This window comes from Macrobrachium nipponense, chromosome 30 (genome assembly GCF_015104395.2).
Source record: "Macrobrachium nipponense isolate FS-2020 chromosome 30, ASM1510439v2, whole genome shotgun sequence".
In the NCBI taxonomy this organism is placed as follows: domain Eukaryota; kingdom Metazoa; phylum Arthropoda; class Malacostraca; order Decapoda; family Palaemonidae; genus Macrobrachium; species Macrobrachium nipponense.
The window spans coordinates 27969885-27980969 of NC_087218.1; the positions used below are offsets into that span (position 1 = coordinate 27969885).

General features: G+C 38.7%; 1 pseudogene; it reads left to right on the forward strand.

The window, feature by feature from the left end:
- The window catches only part of LOC135202096 (KRAB-A domain-containing protein 2-like), a 17303-nt pseudogene extending 14921 nt beyond the window's left edge, over window positions 1-2382 (forward strand).
- The last annotated feature ends 8703 nt before the right edge of the window (window positions 2383-11085 follow it).

Here is an 11085-nt window from a genome sequence, read left to right on the forward strand (position 1 = left end):
TCTGGGACGATCACAAAAGGTAGCATGCAGCCACGAGGCAGGAAAGGAACAAAGGGATGTTCATTTGAGAATTAGGAGTTCGAATTGGAAAATGTGGAAGAGTTTATTTGACTCGGAGGAAAAGAACTGGCAATATGACTGTAACTCAAGACGTACCTGGATGCCTTATGTAGTGCACCTTTGGAGAATATGGCGTTGGCTTTGTCCAAGTTCGGGGGTGCGCCAAGTTTAAGCCCCTTTATTGTAAGGCCTATAGGCAGGGCTGGCTTGGACCTCTGTCCTGGGGGTCAAGGTCTGTGCTGACTTTGCGAGCGTCGTCAGGCACGAAACTTGGGGTGTACTTCTCCCCCACCCCTTTCTAGTGGCAGGTCATCCTGGGAACAGAACATATCGCCAGCAAAGGTTCACAGGAATAGGGATCTGTATAAGTAGGCCTAAGAAGTACCTAGCTGCTACACACTCCCCTTGGTATCCGTCCCTGATGGTTGAATGAGTTTTTATTCCCCCCCCCCCCCCCCCCCTCCCCCCCCCCCCCCCCACCCCCCCCCCCCCCCCCCCCCCCCCCCCCCCCCCCCCCCCCCCCCCCCCCCCCCCCCCCCCCCCCCCCCCCCCCCCCCCCCCCGCTCCTAACGGCTGGTGCCAGACATGCCTGGTTTTCCCTCATAAACGTCAGCAGATAGGAGAAAAAATGGCTGCTGTGATACTGTGAAGACAAGGCAATCAAAATCCGTAAATATATATATATATATATATATATATATATATATATATATATATATATATTATATATAATATATATATATATATATATATATATATATATATATATAATATATATATATATAATATATATATATATATATAATGTTATATATATATATATATATATATGTATAATATATGTATATATATATATATATTACGCATAATATGCATAATTGTCTAATGTGAACATTAGGCAGAGAAATTGCCTAATCTCCATATTAGGCAATTTGTTTGCACAATGTTGACAATAGGCAAATTACTTGCTTAATATCCACTTTATACATGATTTTCAGATTAGGCGAGGGTATTTTGCCTAATGTGAATTGAATGATGAACCACTGTAACTGGAGTGTTGTTCGAATGTTGTGCGAAACTTTGGGTCTGTCACCGAGTTATTGTGGACAGGGTAAACGAGGAGCAAGGCAGAACTAACCTGGATCTCGTGCCGGTGAGTGAGTGGTGGCTACACTCACTGCCAGACTTGTGGTGACTGAACTTACTGCCTGACTTTCACATTCGGTGATATTAGCTGGGCTGTATCCAAGTATAAATTATATAAAGACTTTTTCTCTATATTTCTTTTATCTTTTTGTGTTTCAGAATATCTTTTCTGTTTCAGTTTATGCACTATGGATCAAGCTGCTTTGAACTTAAGCTGCGTCAAACACTGGAAGGCAAGGCTGAGAATGCTGTCATCCAGCCCACCATCCAGCGTGATCAGCGGATACAGGATTTGTTAAGAATTAATTCTTACGGAGCCCAATCTATATTTGACTATAACCTCAAGAAACGTTATGAAGTTCTGTGTGTTGGCAATGCTGACTGACTAATTTGCAGGAGAAAAGATCCAAATGAACATGAATTCAAGTTTGTTGCATCTCTAGAAGAAGTGTTTGGTATTGTTAAAACAGCCCATGAAGCTATTGGCCATGGAGGTGGTAAAAAAACAATTGCGGAAATGAAAAAGAAATGGTCAAACGTCACACAAGAAGTATGCTACCTCTACATTTAATTCTGTGAGCACTGCCATCAAAAGAAAGCCAGAAAAATTCCAAAGGGTTTGCTATTAAAACCGGTACGCAGTCATGATATCCATTCAAGATGCCAGATAGATCTTATAAATTTTCAAACATTACCTGATGGAGACTTCAAGTACATCATGACTATGTAAATCAATTTCAGCAAATTTTGTGTGTTGCGTCCACTTTCATCAAAAAGAGCAGAAGAGGTCGCAGCGAATCTTCTAGATATATTTCTGACATTTGGAGCACCTGCTATTTTACAGTCCGACAACGGACGAGAGTTTGTCAATGCCATCATCGCCCAGCTTTCAGTGCTATGGCCAGAGCTGAAGCTGGTGACTGGACGTCCACGTCATCCTCAAAGCCAAGGCGCTGTTGAATGTCTAAATGGAGTGATCCAGGACAAACTGACCATTTGGATGAGGGAAAACAACAGCAGAAGGTGGTCAGTCGGTTCCTTCAAGTTTTGTTCAGTGGCAAGGTAATATCAGCTATCATGAAACAAACTGGCCACAGCCCTTTCAAAGTTATCTTTGGACGATATCCGCAGGCTGGATTTGGATTATCTATCCTGCCAAGTACAGCCTCTTTGTAATATATTTACCGAGGAAGATCTTGAGTCATTTCTGGAAATAGAGACAGGGGCAGAGGCAGAGGCAGAAGCAGAGACAGGGCAGAGGCAGGGGCAAAAGCAGAGACGGGGGCAGAGGCAGAGGCAGAAGCCGAGACAGGGGCAGAGGGAGAAGCAGAGACAGGGGCAGAAACAGTAGCTACAAATATCCAAACGCCCTTATCCATTGGTCAGTGTGCTACGCTGAGGGTCCCGGATGTCGATCGTGGTCCAACAGATCAAAAGTCTGTTAGTGGTCGTCCTCAAGAAACAAGATGGACTATACACTGTAGGTTGTCGGGGGGGGGGGGGGGGGGGGGGGGGGGGGGGGGGGGGGAGGGGGGGGGGTTCTTTTACCAAAATTTACAGCAGCTGATCTAAGTGCAATCAAACAGCCCCTGATAAAGTCTGAAGAGGTTCCTGATATCTGCCTATCGATTAGAACACCAGCAAGAGCCACTGGTGGGCGAAGGATATGGTAAAGTGTCAATGTACTACTCAATGTTAATTCATCAGGACGATTGCAGCTCCCTTAGGAAAAAAAAACAAAAGAAATTTAAATGCAAATCTCTGGCTGTCACCCGGGCACGATCATGCAAATATGTATGGCGTGATTGGAACTCAACTGAACCCTGAGATCTATTGACTTATTTCTCTTTTACTGATATTACATTAATTATGTTTGTATTTATTCTAATAAATTGGAATTCTTTACTTGTCTCTACATTAACCATGCTGCCTTCTCTTGTAACCTCCCGTGGGTTGTCTGTTGGATTAATTTCCATTTCTACACTAAACCATAATATATGTTTAGATTAGGCAGTCGTATTCACATCGGGCAAAATTGAGCTGCATAATTTGAAAAACAGGCATGTTTGGCCTAATGTTAACAAATTGTAAACTTTATGCAAACTGCTTGCTTAATGTACACAGGTAATTTTCCGACTTATGTTCACATAAGGCAATTATCCACATTATGCGTAACTTATGTATATATACACATACACACACATAAATATATACCTTATATATGTTTGAGGGTATGTGTGTTTTTTCATTTTGAAATATTTACATACATTTATTTTTGATAGAAAAAAATCTACTGCTAATTAATACCCATTCCATTTAGTGTAACAGATTTATCCAGTGTTCAGTTTGGCAGTGGTTCTCAGCCATTTTATTACCAAGCCCCCCTCTAAAAGGTGGTCCTTCCCTCCACACCCCCCTTGCATCTTTAGGTAAAATTCCATCTCAGATATAAAGGGGGGGGGGGGGAAGAAGAGAAAGAGAAAAGGGTGTTTTTATTCTTTTGGGAATGAATTAGTGAGATACTTGACACTGCTTCGTAGCTGCTAGATCTTGAATGCACTGTTGAATGCCCTGAGAGTGTACAGCTTAAGTCCCCTTCAACATTCAACCTGTTTCTCTGTTGAAAATGCAGCTTCACAAGATGCCTTATGGACCCGAACGTACTTAGGATCCGAACGAGTCCAACTGGAGTAGTAGACTATAGGAAACTAGCGTTATAAGGTGATATTTTTGTATTTTGTCATAAACTTCTGAATATAAGTTCCTCAGCCTTGTTAGGAAAGTAACGAACATAATGATTTTTTTTTTATTTTAACCTAGAGCTCCTTCTCCCACCACACCCCCGCCCACCCCCTCCCCCTCCCCTTGAAAAGGGGGATTTGCTGACGCCCCCGGGTTGAGAACCAATGAATTTGTGGCATCGTCACATTACTTGGAACTATTTAGTCTTTAAACGTTTTTAACGCTTCATTTATTGAATTAAAATGATTAACTTCCAAAATGTTAATCTAGACTACTTGTTATTCTCGTTATCCATTTATTATTATTATTGCTGCTTCATTGTTATTACTTTTTGCATTACTTTTATATTATGTTTCAATCTGTTTCACCTGTTAATTTCCAGCCTCATTTTGTCAAGCATTTAAAGTTTGATGTGTTTTACGTCAGTAATGTTATTCTAAAACATTTTTAATATTGTTATTAATTTATTATTTGTATTACTTTTATTAACGCTATTACTCTATTAGGGTCCATAGATTTCCCCTTTTAATTTCTAGCCTCATTTTCTCAAACTTTTGGTTGGATATATATTTTGCTTCAGTAACGTTACTCTAAAAACTTTTTAAATTTAGTCTATTATTATTATTATTATTATTATTATTATTATTATTATTATTATTATTATTATTATTGTTTTATTGTTATTATTGTTATTGTTATTGTTATTGTTGTTGTATTAGGTTTCCATCTATTTCCATCTAGCCTCATTTTCTCATTTTTGTCAAATTTGAGGCCTTTGTTCTGTTATAATCTGATTTGCTGCGTAAACTACAGAAATAACTGATGACTAAATAACTGATGAAGGCAAATTTTATTTCTAAAAGAAAATCACCGAATTTTAAGTGATAATGTTTTCATGCACTGATCATACTAGTTTCATGTACGCCCATGTTCAGCCAAGTTTTCCCCTTATTTCTCACTTTAGAAATAAAAAGCTTTGCGTACGTTTTATCTTTTTTTTTTCTTTTTACAAATATTTTACTCTTGATTTACACACCGAGGAGAAAAAAATAACGATTAAAAAATATTTTTCATCAGAGTGAATCTAACATCATTTTTCCACGAACAACCAGACTGCAGTTGGAGTTCTCCGCACGGAACCCCATGTTTTATGTACGAACCAACATTTCGTAGTCTGCGGTAAAAAAAAAAGAAAAAAAAAAGTGGGATTGTGGGTAAAAAAGTGGCGATAACATTTCAAATGCATTTTCGACGCTCTGTTAACAGAGTCCCTCTTTTGATATGAATATGGGATCAGATACTGGTTGGTGGTAGAAGAGCACACACTCGGCGAATGAGATTAAAAAGCAAGAGCTATTCATCTGGAGGGGGGATGGGATAGGGGGAGAGGGGAAGGTGATAGATGGAGAAGGGGTAAAAGGTGGAGGGGCAGGGTCATGAACCTCCACCGCAGCCTGCAGAGTTTACTTTAAAGCTGCACATCCCGCAGACCACCAAAATTATTTCAAAACTTTGATGTTATTTGGAATGGGGGTGAGGGGGTTTTGGGGGGGAAGGTTTCAGGAGGCACCAGGTAGGGTTCAATTTAAGGGGAAGGGGGAAAAGCTGGTGTAAAGGGTATCGATGGGCGAGAGGAGAAGGGTCAATAAGGGGTGAAAAGGGGGAAAGAAGGAAAGGAAAGTGGAGGGAGTGACGAATGAAAGAGTGAAAATGGAAAAGTAATATAGGAGTATGTTTAGGGAAGGGGTGGTGGTGGTGGGGAGGGGGAGGAAGGAGGAGGAGGAGGAGGATGGGGTTGATTGTTGGAAAGACTGAGTTTTGGTTGAGGGAGAATTAGAAGTTAGGGCAAGACACCAAGGTTACAGGAGGTGAAGCGACCCTCAGTTTTGGGGAGGGGAGGAACCGTGAGCAGGGCGTCGCAAGAAGGGAAAATAAATTGGCGAAAAATATTAGTTTAGGGAGGCGAAAGGGAAGGGGAAGGGAGGTGACCTGTGCATTGCCTGTGTATTATTGCATTCCGCTTTTGGGTAAATAATACTTGAATGTGAGGAAAATATCAGGCTGTTTTCCATAAAAAAAAAAAGGCCGACGTCTTTCCAATGTTTGTGTTTCAGTGTTTTTTTCCAGTTTTTTTTTCCAGTGTTTTTTTTCCAGTGTTTTTTCCCAGTGTTTTGTTTTCCAGTGTTTTTTTCCCCAGTGTTTTTGTTTTCAGTGTTTTTTTTTTTCCATTGGTTTTTTCAGTGATAACGTAAAGTACCGCAATTACTCTGTCGAAAATTTTTGGAGAGTTTGAGCGAAATATAAAAATGTAAATCATTCTATCAAAATTAATTGTTGGCCTAATTTGATTTCCGTTTTAAATGCTACAGCACATCACGAAGGCTTTTGTCAATAGCAATAAATGATGGCCCCTGACTCCTCCATCCCACCCCCCCCCCAACCTCCTACCCTTTTCAGAAAATTTCGTAAATCGTGAAAAGCAGGCGCGAAAAGTATCGTCACAATTCTAAACATAATTTTCAAGTTCAGCTGTTACATATGACGAAAATATGGTATCCGTAGAATATTGATATTCATAGGACCCCAGTAGGTGTATCTCCTCCAGATGAACTGAAAACAAGGCCACTAACGGTTAGGTTCAGCATTCTTGGGTTCCTTTGTCCTATCCTTTCATTTTCCATGAAGGCCTTCAGGCAAGAAAGAAATTATTTTTGTGAGGAAATAAATAATTCGAGTATTTCAAAATAGCCTCCGAGAAATTTTGCAGCGCAGTTCTCTGAGGAATATACGTATGTTGAATCTACTGGTCACTTTTTTTACCGGATACATATGCAACTGTAATATCCACAATGCCCTCGTAACGTCTTGAATTCTCTCTCTCTCTCTCTCTCTCTCTCTCTCTCTCTCTCTCCTGTCTTCTTCTTCTTCTTCTTCTTACGCTTGTCACTATAAAGCCTGAAGATCCTCGTGGTCAGGTCGGCAACGTGACCCCTTTGTGATTTTGGGACTTGAGTTCGTTTCCCAGTACCGGACATCACAATTTCTTAAAAAATTTCTTCGAACTTGGATCTTTAGGCTTTGTAGTGACAAGCTTATCCAAAAAGAGAACAAAGAATTCAAGATTCCGAGGAATATTTATAGTTACGGGGATAATTGCATTATTAGACAACTTTACCCAAGAAACTGAACCTTACCCAGAAATGTAATTTCAGATGCAAGAGCATATTAATCTGCTGTTGAGTTTATAACTGTGACTCAAGGACACGTGCTCTTTCTTTATTAATGAAAATTTCAATGAATGTTTGACCTCGGAATGCCAGTTTGACTTCAGTCTTGGCAAGCACAGTGGATATACGACTCAAGATTGCAAGCTGCTAGTCTCGATATGTTTATCGGCAGAATAAGTCAGTCTTAGTCAGATGTTCTACTTTTCCTGTTGTCCTAAATTGTCCAGTGAGTTATGACGCGCTAATTCTCAGTGCTTACTCTTGCTTCAGTGATAAAATGTTAGGTTGCACTTTTTATTGAACCTCATTAAATTTGTCATCTCCGTTTAAGTTATTCGATGAATTCAAATGGGATCATTGGGTTATTACTTGACCTCTCTTGCCTCGGTAACAACAATTTAAATGACTTATGACTTCAGCCATGACAATTACAACTTGATATAACATGGATGCATGCTTTTGTTCTAGTCATAACATGTTTATTGGACATTAAACTCAAGATTGCCAGTTCATACTTAAATCTACGGCCTACTCTTAATTCTGTCATTTCATGTTTAATCCCCCTATAATAGCTGCCTGATTATTTAACCTCCTGAAAACAATGCCAGTTATAATGAATAGACTAATGAAGAGGGTGTGATGCTAGGGAGCGAAAATAGAACAGATTTCAAATGTCAATAAACTTTATGATGCACTACAAAAGCTTTGATTTTCGAAACTCATCCTCCATTCCTTGGCAAGGAATGTATTTTTATCTTCCATTCCTTAACAAAGAATGTGGTTTTATCAACCATTCTTTGACAAAGAATGTTATATTTAATTTTTTTGGCAAAGAAGGTATTATCTACCATTTCTTGGCAACGAATGTGTTGTGTATGCCTTTCCTTGAGAAAGAATGTGGGCGTATCTTCCATTTCCTGACAAAGCATGTGTTACCCTGCAGTCCTTGGCAAAGAATGTGCTCTGCATTACATTCTTAGACGAAAAGTGTGGTTTTATCCATTCCCTACCATTCTTTGACGAAGAGTATGGTCTCCTTTTTTTTGGCAAAGAATATATTATCCTTCATTCCTTGGCAAAGAATGTGCTCCGTATTCCTTTCCTTTATATAAAAAAAATTGGTTTTATCATAGAATATCTCAAATTCCATTTCTTCGCAAAGAATGTATTGTCCTCATTGTTTGGCAAAGAATGTGAATTTTATCTTCCTTGATCTTCCTTTTGTTGGCAAAGAAAGTTATATATTTAATATTTTGGTTTTATCCTCCATTCCTTGGCAAAGAATATGTTCATACCTTCCATTCCATGATTTAAGAGTATGTTTTTGTTATCTCTACCGTTCTGCTGCAAGAAGTCGGAGTATATGTCATTATAAAGAGTTACATTCATAACTTAATTATTATCATCAATCAGAAGATGAATCCCCTTTACATATGGAACAAGCCCACAGGTGCCATTGACTCGAAATAACTGTTATTTTTAACACAACTGCTAAAATTAGTTGGTCGTAAGTGTCATTTTTTAATTAGGTACTTCCGTTAGTGTGCCACTCTTAGGCTAAGGCCTAACGCTTCTTCAAAAAAAAAAAAAATAATAATAACAATAATAAGACATGAGCGTTTGCTCCTGCGCATTCTGCTTTTGGACCAGCGCTGTGAAATCTCTCTTCTGCGCCTAACAACCAGCACAAACAACAACCATTAATATAGTTTAGTAACGAAAAGGCGAAAGGGGGAGGGGGGGGGGGGGGGGGGGAAGGTCCGGACACAGACGACTGGGTAATTAGGAGATTTTTACCGAAGAGAGGGAGAAGATTTTTGCCTGACACACACACACACACACACACACACACACACACACACACACACACACACACACACACACCCCGCCCTAGGGAAAACAAGCCGTTTGCCCATTATCATGCAAATGCATGATGGTGGTGATGATGATGATGATAGTGATGATGATGATGCCATCCTTGGATGATCTGGGGGTTCATTTTTTTGGTAGAAGCGGGTGGGAGTTGTGGGGGAGGGAAAATGGCACGGAATAATCCATTGGAAGACCCGAGAGCCATAATGGAAGCCATTCATTACCCAAAACTCCTTCGCTTCTGATGGAGTTCTTCCCGAGATGGAATTAATGTATTAAAATGGCTGCTGCTGCTGATGGCATTCTTGACCATGGCGGGTTTGTTGCTGCTTTATTCTCCTCCTCCTCCTCCTCCTCTTCCCCCTCCTCCTACTTCTTTTTTTCTAATTCTCCGTCTTCTTCTTCTGGGCATCATGCTCAAAGGAAACGTTGACGTAAGGGAAATGTTATTGCTATTATTTTTTCTTCCCTAGGGTGACCAGACCTTCTGAATAATAATAATAATAATAATAATAATAATGAATAATAATAATAATAATAATAATAATAATAATAATAATAATAATAATAATAACGTTACGATTGTGTTTCCTTCTACTTTTTGGTTGATTAGTTCTGTTTTGTTTTATTTTATGCCATAAAAAATTCGAAGAGTTTCTAAGGATCACCAGCTTTAAGGTATTACTCGAGGTTCTTTGCAGCGCCCCTTTTCCCCCTTGCTGCAACCCCTTTCATTTCTTTTACTGTACCTCCATTCATATTTTCTTTCATCCGTCTGACTTGCCACCCTCTCTAACAATCGTTTCATAGTGAAGAGTTCTCCTCTTACACCTTTCAAACCTTCTTTACTCAAAGGCCTGAATTTTATATTCCAATTCCAACCTGGAGAGAGGCAAAAAAAAAAAAAAGACAGACATCCCTGTTTCCATTTACCTATTCCAGTTCCAGTTGTATGATGATGGTTCCCAGTACACCAGTATTACTACTTTATTCATGTGAAGAGAATATCTTTTTTTTTTATTAATCATCCTGCAGTTGACGCGTACTGGAAACACAAAACGCTAATGCAACAATGCCTGTGGAAATACCGTTTAGATTTTGGAATGCTTTGTTATTGCTGCTACGGCATAAATGGAGTGCTAGCTTTAATAGTGAGGTCAGGTCCAGGTTACTGAAAGGACAGAAGGCATTGAACCCATTGCGTCGGGAATATGTGAATACGAGGTCGAATAAAGAATCCACTTGGTATTCACTGGTACAATGAAATAACTCAAACAACGCGTGCAGAGGGTGAAATTAGTTATAGAATATATATTTATAATGTTTTTATTATGTCATTGTTATTCCAAATGAACACAGTAGTCCTCAGGGAACGGGACAAAATAGAGTGCCAAATGTGAAAATAAATTCAAAACCAAATATGAAAAGTAAATAAGATATGCAGTTATTAATGTCATTGTTTTTCCAAATGAACATAATACGTTCTTAGGGAACGAGACAAAAGGTCACGAAACAAAAACAAAAGCGACAGAAAAAAAAATAACCTAAATGATAAGAACGCACCTATATTAATGAAACGAACCTTGACGGGATTTGTGATGTGATCTTTTAGAAGTTATTTATTAAATGCCTAAAAAATTTTAAAAATCTGTTAGGGTACTTTACCCTGTTATGAATGATGTAGGAAAACTTATGCGTTAATTCGAGAATCCTCTTAAGTTTAGTCATCAGAATACTAGTTACCTTTACAAGTAAATGAATTAATGAACGCCGTTATATTAGTACAGAGTTTGAGAACGAGAGGTCCTGTCAGAAAATGCATTTGATTTTTATGGCTGGACAGAGAAATATACACACACACACACATTATATATATATATATATAATGTATATATATATATATATATATAGTATATATATAGTATATATATAGATAATATATATTATATATATATTTATATTTATATATATATATATATATATATATTACACGCTGTACAGAAAACTCGATTGCGCCGAAGTTCTTCGGTGCATTTGT